Here is a 15,423-nt window from a genome sequence, read left to right as displayed (position 1 = left end):
GTATCAACATATTAGTTTATAAGCTTTACCACCTAAAACTCTAAGATATTGGCCCATTACTTCCTGGTATTTGATATTGAGAATTCTGAGTTCAGTCTAATTTTTTTTTTCCTTTAGAGGCAGACCTTTCTGTCTAGTCAAGAACTACATTTATGTTATTTTCTTCACCTTTGAAATTATGAATTTCAAAAGAATCACTTGAAGGTTTTTGTTCTTATTAATGTTGCCTGTTAATCACTGAGATGTTTTCATCTATAGACGCAAGGCTTTCTTTTGTTTAGGAATATGTAATTCTATTGTAACTCAGATTTATTGTTTTAGTTAAAATGGTTCACTTTTCAAGAACACAAATTATGTTGCACATCATTTTTCCATCAATTGCATCTACTTTTTCTTTCCTCATGATTTTAATCTCTGTTCATTTCTCATACCTTGGAGGCAGCTGTTCAAATTTGTTCTACACATTACTATTCAATTTTCAGCAGGGTTGGCTTTGTTCTTTAGTGAATCTAACATTGAGTGATTCTAATCTCATGAAGATATTAATTTTGCCATCTTGCTTTTAATTTATTTCCTTTTCAACTTACCTCCTAGCCAAATTCCTTTTCATGCCAGTATGCTCTCTTATCGTCTCATCTCCATTCTTATTTCAAAGGTTTATCCTTTGAATTTCATTGTGAATAGGTGACAATGTTTCTAAAATTTTATATCCTGTAGTATCCTTTAAGGGAATCCATTCCAGAAACTAAGTACTTTTGTGATACAGAAAAATTTTCTAATCTCCATACTGTCTTGGCATTTTTAAATTCATTCCTTGAATTGGAAATGAATCCAGCCTAATTTTGCCTAGAAAGCAGGGATGCTATGTCTGAAGTAAGGGAAAGAATCACAGTGACTTCATGTGATGGAGTCTTGTATTCTCACATGACCAGGCACTAGAGCTAAGAAGTCCAGAATCAACACAGTGGGTTAAGGAAGCGGCTGAGAGCCAAGGCTTTTCTAGCTGCCGAACCTCCAAACCAATGTGATTTATTCTTATGATTGCGAAGTGGCTAGACCAAATCTAGGCATGATTATATACATATATATAACATATATAATATATAATTGTATGTATGATATACCCATATATACCCATGTATATAGACACACATATAGATCATATATACCTATTATATATTGTATATTAAATATATAACAATTTAAAAACATGTGATGGGTATATAATATATGTTATATTTAATAGGTGTATATACATATATACACACATGTGCATATGTATTTATAATGGGTAACTTGAAGAGGAAAAGGTGGATGTCCAATTTTTTTTTTACTTGAAAATTGTATTTGTGAAAGCTCCACTCAGGACATTTCTGTTTCTGTTTCATTGCTTAGAATTCTGTCACTGTGTTACACGGTCAACAATGGTTGCAGTGGAGTTGGAGGACAGAAGTATTTTTACCTGGTGCAAACCATCATTTTTTAAAAACAAAGGATAAAGACCAATATTCACAGGTGCAAAGACCTTTGCTGTTTTGAATTACTGGTCAGTGCAGGACTGTCTTGGGCTCCATGAGAAAACAGGTCCCAGGGAAGATAGGCAATCTCAGGGCATCTTTAAAATAGAGGGCATGACCTAGGATGGTCATTTTTTTTTCTCCTGTTATCTTCTATTGCCAAATTATCTTTCTATAACTTTTTTTTATTAGTTTCACCCTAGGATGGTGATTCTTACTGCAGCAACTTAAGTCTTATTACTTGGAGAAATTATTTCCAGATTTTGCAAGCAGGATGTTAGCTTTTGGTTGGTGTGTTTTTTCTTCATAGTTGTTTTAGTGAGAAGATAGAAGTGACTCAGGAGTTGCAGTGTTTATTCAGACATGATCATAGAAAAGACACAAAATGTAGTATGACATGGCAGCCCTTAATTACATTGGTGGTCTCTGAAGTGAAAAAAAATCCATGGATAGATTGGAAAGTAGTATTAGTTAATGACCTTCTGTGTGGTAAGTACTATGATATATGCAAAGGTGAAATCTATTGATACTGCCTTTTTTTAAATTATCAAGTAAAACAAGTGAGATAGGAATATAAATAATTCTAGACGAAAACCTCTTTGAGGACATTGCATATGGTTTGGTCAAATTTTTTCTTCTAAATGTGTTTATTGCCTCATTGGTAGAAGTAAATAGTCACTAAAAGCTTTCTAAATTAGCAATATAAAATCAAATGCTATAGATAAATTCAATCATAAAGATACATATGCTGTGCTCTGGGGCACAGAGTGGAAACAGATCTCAGACCAGGTAATTTATGGACGTGGTAGCCTTTACCTAGGCCCTATGGGGTATGTAGCACTTGGTTAGAGACAGGAAGACCCTGAATGAGAGGGAAACAGAGGAGGGAGGACTAGCATGAACAGGTATGGTGTTCAGTGAAGGAAGCATTGACAGGAGAAAGGAGAAAGATCTCATCTGCATCACGGCTGTTCTTGACCTAGTCTTCAGTATTTGGACAGTATGACGCCTTTGAAGTCCTGAGAGAAGGTATCAGGGATATGTGGGTTGAAATGGAGAAGGAGACGCTGGAGACAGGAACACTGATCTGTATCTTCTACCTGTTCTCCCTGACTCCCAATAGTGAGGATTTAAATAGTATGGTGAGATTATATATTAAGAAACTTTAAGTGGTTAGAATTGGGAAAATTGTAATCCTCATTATGAAACATTCTCTTCATATTTTTAGGCATCGCTTGCTTTCATTCATTTATGTATTTATTTATCTTTCTGTAATAAGCATTATGAACAGCAAACCTAAACAAAACAGGTGGTCTTCCCCACCCACCTAGTACCCCTACTTCTTCCCAATTGATTTCTCTGTTAAGCATTTCTTTATTTCCTTTTATATATGGTTTTATTGCACTTATACATATCTCTTAAAAAGCATTTTTTAAATTAACATGTAATGTATTACTAGTCTCTGAGGTAGAGGTCAGTGATTCATCAGTCTTATATAATACCCAGTGCTCATTACATAACAAGCCCTCCTTAATGTCTAATACCGTTACCCTATTCCTCCAACCCCCTCCCCTCCAGCAATGCCTAGCTTATTCACTATGATTAAGAGGCTCTTATGGTTTGTCTCCCTTTCTGATTTCATCTTGTTTTATTTTTTCCTCTCTTCTCCTATGATCCTCTGCCTTGTTTCTTAAATTTCATATATCAGTGAGATCATATGATAAATGTCTTTCTCTGACTTATTTCACTTAGCCTCTAGTTCCATCCATATCCTTGCAAATGGCAAGATTTCACTGCCTTTGATGGCTGAGTAGTATTCTATTATAAATACATACCACATCTTTATCCATTCATCTGTCAATGGACATCTGGGCTCTTTCCAAAATTCGGCTATTCTGAATATTGCTGCTATAAACACTGGGGTACAGGTGCCCCTTCATATCACTACATTTGTATCTTTAGGGTAAATACCCAGTAGTGCAATTGCTGGGTCATAGGATAGCTCTGTTTTCAACTTTTTAAAGAACCTCCATACTCTTTTCCAGAGTGGCTGCACCAGCTTGCATTCCCACCAACAGTGTAGGAGCGTTCCCCTTTCTCTGCATCCTCGCCAAAATCTGTTGTTTCCTGACTGGTTAATTTCAGTCATTCTGACTGGTGTGAGGTGGTATCTCACTGTGGTTTTGATTTGTATTTCCCTGGTGCTGAGCGATGTGGAACACTTTTTCATGTGTCTATTCACCATTTGGATGTCTTCTTTGGAGAAATGTCTGTTCATGTCCTCTGCCCATTTCTTGATTGGATTATTTGTTCTTTGGGTATTGAGTTTGTTAAATTCTTTATAGATTTTTGGATACTAGCCTTTTATCTGCTATGTCATTTGCAAATATCATCTCCCATTCTGTTGATTGTCTTTTGGTTTTGTTGACTGTTTCCTTTGCTGTGCAAAAGCTTTTTATCTTGATAAAGTCCCAATAGCTCATTTTTGCCCTTGCTTCTCTTGCCTTTGGTGAAGTTTCTAGGAAGAAGTTGTTGTGGCTGAGGTTTAAGAGATTGCTGCCTGTGTTCTCCTCAAGGATTTTGATGGATTCCTTCCTCACATTGAGTTCTTTCATCTATTTGGAGTCTATTTTTGTGTGTAAGGAAATGATCCAATTTCATTTTTTTGCATGTGGCTGTCCAATTTTCCCAACACTATTTTTTGAAGAGACTGTCTTTTTTCCAATTGGACATTCTTTCCTGCTTTGTCGAAGATCACTTGGCCATAGAATTGAGGGTCTATTTCTGGGTTCTCTATTCTGTTCCATTGATCTCTGTGTCTATTTTTGTGTGAGTACTATACTGTCTTGATGATTGCAGCTTTGTAGTAAGAGCTTAGAGTGTGGAATAGTAATGCCACCAGCCTTGGTTTTCTTTTTCAGCATTCCTCTGGCTTTTTGGGGTCTTTTTTATTTCCATACAAGTTTTAGGATTATTTGTTCTAGTTCTGTGAAAAAAAAGTTGATGGTATTTTGAAGGGATTGCATTAAATGTGTAAATTGCTTTAGGTAGCATAGATATTTTCACAATATAAGTTCTTCCAATCCATGAGCATGGAACGTTTTTCCATTTCTTTGTGTCTTCCTCAATTTCTTTCATAAGTATTCTATAGTTTTCTGAGTAGAGATTCTTCATCTCTTTGGTTAGATTTATTCCCATGTATCTCATAATTTTGGGTGAAATTATAAATGGGATCGACTCCTTAATTTCTCTTTCTTCTGTCTTGTTGTTGGTGTATAGAAATGCAACTGACTTCTGTGCATTGATTTTTATATCCTGACACTTTACTGAATTCCTGTATGTGTTTGCAGTTTTGGAGTGGAGTCTTTTGGGTTTTCCACATAAAGTATCATATCATTTATAAATAGTGAGAGTTTGACTTCCTTGCTTACTCAGGTGCCTTTTATTTCTTTTTGTTGTCTGATTGCTGAGGCTAGGACTTCTAGGACTATATTGAATAGCAGTGGTGATAGTGGACAGCCCTACTGTGTTCCTGACCTTTGGGGAGAATCTCTCAGTTTTTCCCCATTAAGAATGATATTCAGTGGGTTTTTCATAGATGGCTTTGATGATATTGAGGTATGTACCCTCTATCACTACATTTTGAAGGGTTTTGATCAAAAAAGGGATACTGTACTTTGTCAAATGCTTTTTCTGCATCTATTGAGTGTGTCATATAGTTCTTCTTTCTTTTATTAAGGTATGGTATCACATTGATTGATTTGTAGATGTTGAACCAACCTTGCAGCTCAGTAATAAATTCCATTTGGTTATGGCGTATAATCCTTTTAATGTACCGTTAGATTCTATTGGCTAGTATTTTGGTGAGAATTTTTGCATTCATGTTCAATGGGGTTATTGGTCTGTAATTTTCCTTTTGATGGGCTCTTTGTCTGGTTTTGGGATCAAGGTAATGCTGGCCTCATAAAATGAGCTTGGAAGTTTTCCGTCCATTTATATTTTTTGGAACAGTTTCAGGAAAACAAGTAATAATTATTCTTTAAATGTTTGGTAAAATTTCCCTAGGAAACCATCTGGCCCTGGGCTCTTGTTTGTTGGGAGATTTTTGATGACTGCTTCAATTTCCTTCCTGGTTATGGGTCTGTTCAGGTTTTCTATTTCTTCCTGGTTCAGTTTTGATAGTTTATATGTCTCTAGGAATGTATCCATTTCTTCCAGATTTGTTTGCATATAGTTGCCATAATATGATCTTATAGTTGTTTGTATTTCTTTTGTGTTGGTTATGATCTCTCCTCTTTCATTCATGATTTTATTAATTTGGGTCCTTTCTCTTTTCTTTTTGATAAGTCTTATTAATTCTTTCAAAGAACCAGCTCCTAGTTCCGTTGAATCTGTTCTACTTTTCTTATGGTTTCAATTTTATTGATTTCTGCTCTGATCTTTATTATTTCTCTTCTCCTGCTGGGTTTAGGCTTTCTTTGCTGTTCTTTCTTTAGCTCCCTTAGGTGTAGGGTTTGCTCTATCCCAAAGATGTTGAACAGTTGTGTTTTCATTTTCATTTGTTTCCACGAATTTTTTAAAATTCTCCCTTAATTTCCTGGTGGATTTATTCATTCTTTAGTAGGATGCTCTTTAGCCTCCATGTATTTAAGTTCTTTCCAACTTTCCTCTTGTGGTTGAGTTCTAGTTTCAAAGCATTGTGGTCTGAAATTATGCAGGGAATGATCTCAATCTTTTGGTACTGGTTCAGACCTGATTTGTGACTCAGGATGTGATCTAATTCTGGAGAACTTTCCATGTGCACTAGAGAAGAGTGTGTACTCTGTTGCTTTGGGATGGAGTGTTCTGAATATATCTTTGATGTCCATCTGGTCCAGTGTGTCATTTAAAGCCTTTATTTCCTTGTTGATCTTTTGCTTATATGATCTGTCTATTGTAGTGAAGGCAAGTTAACATCCCCTACTATTATTGTATTATTGTCATTATGTTTCTTTGATTTTGTTATTAATTGGTTTATATAATTGGCTGCTCCCATGTTAGGGGCATAAATATTTAAATTTGTTAGATCTTCTTGTTGGACAGACCCTTTAAGTATGATACAGGTCCTTCCTAATCTCTTTTTATAGTCTTTGGTTTAATATCTAATTTATCTGGTAAAAGGATTGCCAGTCCAGCTTTCTTTTGACGTCCATTAGTCTGGTAATTGGTTTTCCACACCGTCACTTTAAATCTGGAGGAGTCTTTGAGTCCAAAATGAGTCTCTTGCAGATAGCACATCATTGGGTCTTGTTTATTTATTTATTTATTTTTAATTAACATATAATGTATTATTAGCTTCAGGAGTACAGGTCTGTGAATGCCCAGGTTTACACACTTCATAGCACTCACTATAGCACATACCTTCCTCAATGTCCATAAGCCCCCCACCCTCTCCTGGGGTTTGTTTTTTTATTTTTTTAACCCATTCTGATACCCTGTGTCTTTTGTTTGGGTCATTTAGCCCATTTATTTTCAGAGTAGCTATTGAAAGGTATGAATTTAGTGCCTTTGTATTGCCTGTTAGGTGACTATTACTGTATATTGTCTCTGTTCCTTTCTGGTCTGGTCCAGTAGTTGTTTATCTCTCTTTTTCTCAACTTCTTTATTTTTCATTATTTGGTCTTCTATATCACTAATTCTCTCTTCTGCCTCATTTACCCTGGCAGTTAGAGCCTTTATTTTTGATTGTGCCTCATTAATAAACTTTTTGATTTTGACTTAATTAGATTTTAATTCTTTTATTTCTCCAGAAAGGGATTCTCGAATATCTTCTATGCTTTTTTCAAGCCCAGCTAGTATCTTTATAATTGTTATTCTGAACTCTAGCTCCAACAACCTACTAATGTCTGTATTGATTAGGTCCCTGGCTATTGGTACTGCCTCTTATTTTTGTTTTTGTTTTGTTTTATTTTGTTTTTGAGGTAAGTTTTTCCTTTTGTCATTTTTGTCCAGAGAAGCATAGATGAATGAGGGGATAAAATGCTTAAAGGGTAACAATGACCCTAGAAAAATACGCACTAAATAAATCAGAAGAGGGGCGCCTGGGTGGCTCAGTGGGTTAAGCCGCTGCCTTCGGCTCAGGTCATGATCCCAGGTCCTGGGTTCGAGCCCCACATCGGGCTTTCTGCTCGGCAGGAAGCCTGCTTCCTCCTCTCTCTCTGCCTGCCTCTCTGCCTGCTTGTGATTTCTCTCTGTCAAATAAATAAATAAAAATCTTTAAAAAAAAAAAACCAGAAGAGACCCAAAATAGAGGAGAAGAAAGGGGGGGGGGAGAAAAAGAGCAAAAGAAAAAAAAATATAATCAGGCTGGTGAATAGAACAGAACCACACACTAAGTTTTGGGTATATTTTGGTCTGTTAGAGGAAACTGCCTCCCAAAATTTTAAAGAAAGAAAAACATATATATACACACAAAAATAAGGGTAAATAAATGGAAGGGATGGAAGATGACTCTAAAGATATAAATTTAAAAAGATTTTAAAAAAGGAATTGGTAAAATGAGAAGTTGGTTGAAAGAAAAAAAAAGGAGAAAATGTGATCAGGTAGAAGACTTGAACAAAGCCATACAATAGATTTAGGATATATTTTTGTCAGTTAGATGAAACTGTATCCCAAAATTTTAAAGTAAGAAACACTTATATGAATACAAAAAATAAAGTTAAATGCAATGGAGGGATAGAATATAACTGTAAAAATGAAAATTAGAAAAGATTTTTAAAAAGAAATTGATAAGATGTTGGATAAAATAGGAAAGAAGAAAAATTAAAAAATGGAAAAAGAAAAAAATAAAGAAATTTAAAAAGTAAACTTTGAACGACTGAAGAATCATGGGGAAAAAGCCATAAATTCTATGTTCTGTATTCCCCTATCACTGGAGTTCAGTTCTCATTGATGAGTAAACTTGGTCTTTGGGGATATTCTTGCTGTTCTTCTTGGGGAGGGGCCTGTTGCAGTGATTCTCAAATGTCTTTGCCTGAGGCAGAATTCCACCACCCTTGCCAGCGGCCAGGCTAAGCAATCTGCTAAGTAATCTGCTCCGGTTCGCTCTCAGGAGCTTTTGTTCCCTGAACGCTTTGGGTAGAGTTCTGGAGGACGGGAATGAAAATGGCGGCCTCCCAGTCTCCGGCCTGGGGGAGCCCAGAGCTCAGGGCTCCACTCAGTGCGCTTTCGGAGAAAAGCGGTCAATTACTCCTGTCTTCCTGGTCTCTGGCTGTGCTCTGAGCTCACCAGGCCTGTGACCGAGTGTTTCTATCTCTGGTGCTCGGCCCCGTTTGGAGTCTCCAAACCCAGCAGATTCCTGCTGCTCGATCCTGCACTGTTTCTTCCAGGAGAGGAAGGTGAGTGTCCTGGATTTGCTGCTTTTTGGGTCTGTGTGCAAGATGTAGTGGCCCAACTGTGCCTCAGATCACGGCTTATGGTAACCCCGAGCTGAGAGCTCACCACCCAGCTCTGTATTTGCAGCTGGTTTCCCCACTCTGATAGTTGGGAGCTCTGCCGCACTCAGGTCCCCCCAGGTCTTCCTGTTACCCCAAGGGTCTTGAGACCACACAGTCCCTGCAAGTGTTCCACTCCTTCCCCCCACCGCTTAGCCATGGAGTGATGCCTCTCAGTGTAGCAGACTTCTAAAATTTCTGATTTTGTGTTTCCCTACTCTATCATTTGCCGGGAGCTGGCTGATGGAGACTCCCTCCCTCTACCATCTATCTTCCCATATATTGCCTCAGATTCGCTTCTCCGCATGTCCTACCTTCCAGAAGGTGGTGACTTTTCTGTTCATAGAATTGTTGCTATTCTTTTCTCTGATCTCCTGTTGAGTTTGTACGGGCTCAGAATGATTTGATAACTATGGAGCTGAATTCCTGGGACAGATGAAATTTTGATCTCCTATTTCTCCACCATCTTGGTCCACCCCCCAAGCATATTTTTTTTTAAATTCTGTTTTTAACTTTCTAGAAAGGTATTATGTATGTATTATTTGGGGCCTGATGTCTCTGATTTAATATTTTTTTGCTAAGACCCTTGACATACTTTAAAATGCAACTTCCTTTTGCATTTTTAATGATTTTTCTTTTAGTGGTGATCAACTTGATAATGACTCAATAGTATTTAAATTAAATGAATTAATTTGCCCAGTTTATATTTTATTTTTTACTGTCCATTTATTTATTTATTTGAATTTTTAGAATTTAAATTCAATTAATATATAATGTACAATTAGTCTCAGAGGTAAAGGTCTGTGATTCATCAGTCTTATATAATACCCAATACTAATTACATCATGTGCCCTCCTTAATGTCCATCACTCAGTTACTCCATCTCCAACCCCTTCCCCCCACAACCCTCAGTTTTTTCCCTAGGATTAAGAGGCTTTTATGGTTTGCCTCCTACTCTTATTTCATCTTGTTTTATTGTTTTCTCTCTTCCTCTATGATCTTCTGTTTTGTTTCTTGAATTCCACATGTAAGTGAGATCATATGATAATTGTCTTTCTCTGATTAACTTATTCCGCTTAGCATAATACTCTCTAGTTCTATCCATGTCATTGCAAATGGCTAGATTTCATTGTTTTTGATGGCTGAGTAGTATTCCTTTGTACATATATACCATATCTTCTTTATGATTATGAAACTGAGAGCTACCTACTGCACTAACGAAGCACCTTCACATCTTCTTTATCCATTCATCTGTCAATGAACATCTGGGCTCTTTCCATAGTTTGGCTATTGTGGACATTGCTACTATAAACATTGGGGTGCATGTGCCCCTTCAGATCACTACATCTGTATCTTTAGGGTAAATACCCAGTAGTGCGATTGCTGGGTCATAGGGTAGCTCTATTTTCTACTTTTTGAGGAACCTCCATACTGTTTTCCAGAGTGGCTGAACCAGGTTGCATTCCCACCAACAGTGTAGGAGGGTTCCCCTTTTTCCACATTCTCTCCAGCATCTGTCATTTCCTTACTTGTTAATTTTAGCCATTCTGACTGGCGTGAGGTGGTATCTCATTGTAGCTTTGATTTGTATTTCCCTGATGCTGAGTGATGTTGAGCTTTTTTCATATGTCTCTTGGCTGTTTGTATGTCTTCTTTGGAGAAATGTGTGTTCATGTCTAATACCCATTTCTTGATTGGATTATTTATCCTTTGAGTATTGAGTTTGATAAGGTTTTTTTTTTAATAGATTTTGGATACTAGCCCTTTGTCTGATAAGACATTTTCATTTGCCCAGTTTAGCTTTCTGTCACTGGAACAAATTCATGAGAAACCTGGGCCCAAACTTAGTTTCACTTGCCATAGCCATGAAATAGTTAAATCTGTTAAATTCAACCTTAACTTAATTGAAATGTCTTTGCGACCATCCAGTATATATCAGTTATAAAATATGAACATAGCTTTTTTGGCTCTGCATGGTAGGACATTTCCTCAGATGCACCATAGTGAGACAATTTCAGGAAAATATAAATTTCATGAATTTGTAGTTATCAACCCCCTAATCAGAATATTCATTAAATATGTGCTAAAGTAGTAAATATTGGGTGTGCCAGTTACAGATGCATATAACGATGATAACTCTGGATGATGCTTAATCTCTCAGATCAAGCAAAGCTGAGTACAGGAATTTTGTCATATTTGATTATTCGGACTTTTTTTCTTTTTTTTTTTAATACCACTCTAAGAGAAGGGTCTAGAACTAGATAGATGTTTTTTAGTTATTCTCCATCTCTAGGAAAAATATGAGACCTGATGAAGCAGAAAAAAATGCAGTTGCCTCAGTTCACAAGAAAGTATACAATTTGACATGCATTTTTCCAACATTAAATCACATTATGAGGATAATATCCAGACATTTTATCTTTCTTGGACCATGGCTTTCCTTGCTACCTCACAATTTTCCAGATTTAGGGGGACTATCTTATGCCAGTTTGTATGGGCTTTCCAGTTTTAATAATGAAAGTCCTACATCCCAGTAGTGGCCATGCCTGCAAATGCTTTGTCAGGCACCTAGAATCATGTATAGTTAGGTCATATCATGTATCAGTAATACACTCTCTTCTAGTTATGAATTTCAGATATACTAGATTCTCATTTACATTTTAATATAACATTTGTACTATTTCAAATTTATATTCTGTAGTATCTACAAAACCCCTATAATATCAATATTTAAAACCCATCCTTTTTAACTAATTTGAATTATAGAATATTTATAAAGTCATTTTATTTCTTTTAAGTGTATATAATAATTTGAATTAGAAAGATGTTCTCATTATGCTTTAATGAAGAAATGAGAATGATTTGTGGCTAGGATTTCAGTTGTTTGTATGCATTGCATGAAAATAATTTGTTTTAGTAATACTGAGATTGAAAGAGCTTCTTGTTTTAATTTTCTTTTTCTAAAGGGGCTTAGAAAAACTTACTCTCTTTGAGAGTAAATAGAGGGTCGTACTTTCAAGCATGTCTTCTGAAATCAAAAGTTATGAGTACAAAGCCTGGCTCTTCCACATACTAACGATGTGATCTTGGGCAAGTTGCTTAAGCTCATGAAAACATAGTTTCTTGATCTTAGCATGATATGATAATTAGTACCATTTAGGCTCTCTCCCCTCTACTCTCTGGCAATGGCTCTTTCTCTTCCCCCCTGGGGCTGCACCAGAGTCCTGCCCTGGGGCTACTCACTGCCTTCCTGCTGTTCCTCTCCTTTGTTGGCACCACACCTGCCAAATGCACCTTCTCTGAGCTGCTGGGTCCCTGGGTCTTCCAGGTGGGCCACCTTGTTTCCAAACATGGCGTCAACTGCTCAATTATGGGACCACCAGAAAAAAATATAGTTGTGCACCTTGAGAAGCTGGATATAGCATATGATGACTTTGGCAATACTGACCATTTCAACATCATTTACAGTCAAGGCTTTGCGATTGTGCTGGATGACTATAAGTCATTTGCCTTTTCTAAGTGTAAAGAAGAGGACAGATGGCAAGGTAGCCAGTTACTGCCACACAACCATGGCTGGATGGGTGCATGATGATGTGCTGGGCAGGAACTGGACTCGTTTCCCTGAAACTGAGGTGGGAATGACCTCTCAGAATGTGAACGTGAGCACTGCACACCTGCAGAGTCTCCAGGAAAACTATTTTAATATGCTCTAGAAATACAGCTGTGACTTTGTGAAAGTGATCAGTGCCATTCAGAAGTTTTGGACTACAACCACATATGTGGATTATGAGACTCTTAACCTGACAGAGATGATTAGGAGAGGTGGTGGCCATAGCCAGAGAATCCTAAGGCCCAGACCTGCACCACTGACTGCTGACATACATGAAATGATTTTACATTTGCCGGCATCTAGGGACTGGAGAAATGTTCATGGTCCCAATTTTGTTACTTTTGTTCAAAACCAACCATTTTGTGGAAGTTGCTATGTATTTGCTTCTAGGGATATGCTGGAAGCAAGAAACCATATATTAACCAACAATACTCAGACCCCACTCTTGAGTCTTCAGGAGGTTGTCTCTTAGAGCCAGTACGCTCAAGGCTGTGAAGGTGACTTCCCACACTTCGTTTGCAGGAAAATAACAAGATTTTGGGCAGGTGGAAGAGGTGTGCTTTCCCTACATAGGCACAAATTCTCCATGCAAACCGAAGGAAGACTGCTTCTGTTACTACTCCTCTATGTACCACTATGTGGGAGTCTTCTCTGGGGGTGTAATGAAGCCATGAGGAAGCTTGAGCTTGTCCCTCATGGGCCTGTGGCAGTTGCTTTTGAAGTCTACAATGACTTCTTCCACTACCACAAGGGGATCTACTACCACACTGGTTTGAAAGACTCCTTCAATGCCTTTAAGCTGATTAATCACGAAGTTTGGCTGGTGGACTCTGGCACCGTCTCAGCCTCTGGGATGGATTACTGGATTATTAGAGTCAGCTGAGGTACTAGCTGGGGTGAAGAGAGTTACTTCTGGATCCACAGAGGAACCAGTGATTGTACAATTGAAATGGTGGCCACACCAATTCCTAAATTATAGGGTATATGTCCCAGCCTTTCACACTTCCCACTATCAGTCATGAGCGGGGGATTGATTTATTCACATACTGAATACTTTTATAGCAGCAACTTTAAAATATTACACATAGATTCCCATGAAAATTTTTGCCTTTATTAAAATGAAAACCACCTTTGATTTGAATATACCTTTTTACTGACCACTGGCCTACTTTATAGCTATGCAGTAAAAAAATGCAGGATCTTGTTAGTCATTTGTAACCCAAACATGCTGTATTTTTAAAAGGTCTGTGTGAGAACACAGAGTTTTTAAATTATAAAAATCACAAAAATGTCAATGATTATTAAATTTTTAAAAAGTTTTTAAGGAAAAATAATGAGGACCATTTAAATTGTTATAAAGACTAAATGAAATAATGTAAGGTGGTCATGATAGTGCCTGATACTTTGAAGTTTTCAAGATTTTGGCTGTGAGTAGCTACAGGGTAAGTTGAGCCCAGATTTGTGCTACAGTAAGATCTGCTCAATTTATTTATTTTTTTTTTCTGTGATGGGAAACAGGATTTTAAAAAAGATTTCAAAATTAAAGATTTTAATTTTGGGGCTCTGTGTGTGTGTGTGTGTGAGTTTATCCGATGGCCACATCAATGGGGGACTCCAAAACATATTTGATAAAGGAATTCTAGTATCTCTGGCCAAGTTCCCTTAAAAAAAATTGTGTGTGTGTATGTATATATAATTTGAGAGAGAGAAGCAGACTCCCTGCTAAGCATGAGCCTCACCTGGGGCTTGAACTCAGGACCCTGAGATCATGACCTGAGCCAAAACGAAGAGTAGGAGACTTAACCTACTGAGACGCCCAGGTGCGCCCAAGTGCCCTTTTAACTGAAAGCCCTGGAAGAAATGGGACATGTCACCTGAGGGTAGATTATTTCTTCTATAACCCATTGTCTTCAGTCAAATTTTTCTCAGGAGATGGGGCCGGAGGCAGTACATTGACTATATTTGCTCATGTTCACTCTTATTGTGGATATGTTTTACTAAGTAAATGTTGGGTTTTTAATTGGTTTCAGAATGATTTAATCAGTGTTTATGCTCTGGTCATAAAGAACACTCTGTGATAGGCTTGCCATATGTTCAAGATAAAAATGAAATCCCCTTTGAAGAAGTGGGCAGTTGATAGAGAGATTTTAATGAATGTTTGTTATTGTATCTATGTGAGGGGCTTATCGTGACAGTAACATAAATGTATAAGCCTAAGGGCTCAATCTTAGTGTTTCAGCTCCTATTAAGTCTCTGTTGGAGAATTGTTATTTTGAATCTTTGAAGTTGTATACTGAAGTGATATAGGGTAGATTTAGTGCAGTAAAACGTTTGCTCTAGTCAAGCTCTGTTTAGAATCTCTGCTCATTCCTGGCTGGTCACTGCCTTATAATAGAATGAATCTGTCCATTCCAGTGTGGTTTTCTCCTTCAAGAACCAATCTTTCTTTACACTTTATGGATTTTAGGAAATACTTTAATCTTCTTGGAATCTAAATATGTTTAGATCTTACTATTCTAATATACACTAGGTTCTTTTTAAAATCTTTTTTGCTGACATATATTTTAACCATATTCTTTCATGTTTGAATGACCTTGCTTCTCCTTCTCCTTCTTGTTTCTAAAACATGGACCCATTTCAGTATCCTGCACGTCTTCTCTGATCATTGGTGTCTCTTCAAATTGAAGTACAGTGTCCCAGCAAACTCAGTAAGAGGTCCGGCCAGGGAACAATTTTCTAATTTAAGACTGTCACTGCATATCGTTTGGTTTCCCCTTGGATTTGTGATTGAAGTTGTTACAGGGTTTTATAAAAGAAAAAGGAA

General features: G+C 37.1%; 1 pseudogene; it reads left to right on the top strand.

Moving 5' to 3' along the window:
• The first annotated feature begins 2,424 nt into the window (after positions 1-2,424).
• Positions 2,425-13,578, top strand: LOC125094014 (dipeptidyl peptidase 1-like; annotated as a pseudogene).
• The last annotated feature ends 1,845 nt before the right edge of the window (positions 13,579-15,423 follow it).

This window comes from Lutra lutra, chromosome 2 (assembly GCF_902655055.1).
Source record: "Lutra lutra chromosome 2, mLutLut1.2, whole genome shotgun sequence".
Lineage (NCBI taxonomy): Eukaryota > Metazoa > Chordata > Mammalia > Carnivora > Mustelidae > Lutra > Lutra lutra.
The sequence above is the reverse complement of the archived record's forward strand: the minus strand, read 5'-3'. Positions and strand labels throughout refer to the sequence as shown.